The sequence below is a fragment of the Chiloscyllium plagiosum genome, chromosome 51 (assembly GCF_004010195.1).
Source record: "Chiloscyllium plagiosum isolate BGI_BamShark_2017 chromosome 51, ASM401019v2, whole genome shotgun sequence".
NCBI lineage: Eukaryota > Metazoa > Chordata > Chondrichthyes > Orectolobiformes > Hemiscylliidae > Chiloscyllium > Chiloscyllium plagiosum.
The window spans coordinates 1,259,087-1,259,820 of NC_057760.1; positions in this window are offsets into that span (position 1 = coordinate 1,259,087).

Consider the following 734-nt stretch of genomic DNA (forward strand, 5'->3'; position numbering starts at 1 on the left):
AGATGGCTGTGCCGCCAATGTACCCGTCCACTGCCATGCAGGTATTGCAGGACTCAAAGACCGGGGCGACCAGCAGTGTCTCGGGGCAGCCCATCTTCATCACCACACAAGTAAGAGAAAAGACGCTTCCTCCTTGCTGTTGTGAACGGGGCTGAATGCAGCCAGTGACGTTAAAGCCGCCTCTACACTGTCTCCAAACGCTCCCACAACAGGGGTGGCACGGGGTTAGACACAGATTAAAGCTCTCTCTATATGCTCCCCCATGAAACACTCCCAGGTCAGGGACAGAGTAAAGCTCCCTCCAAGACTTGAGGAAGCCTGCTCCCATTTTACCCTGCTTTCTCTTTTATGAACTTGAACAGAGAGAGTACGATCAGGGGTCGGCCAGCTGGCACCTCAGTCTTGGTTTGCCATTCAAACAAATCATGACTGACTTTCTATTCCCCTATTCCTTGTTTACTTAGTATCCCCCCCCCAAAAAAAAATCTATTGATCTCTGTCTTGTGTGGAGTCAGTGATCAACTGTGTCTGTCTGACATGAACATTTCCACGTGGGGGAAGCCATTTCACTTCATCTCAGTCCAAAATGGCTGACCTGCTGTCTTGAGACCATGCTCTAGAGTTGTAGTCTCTTGGCATTGGCTCTGCCAAGCCATCTCAGAATCCTCCTTGTTTCAGTGTGATCACCTCTCCTTCGTTTAAACATTGTGGGATATGGGCACAGGGCATTCCAT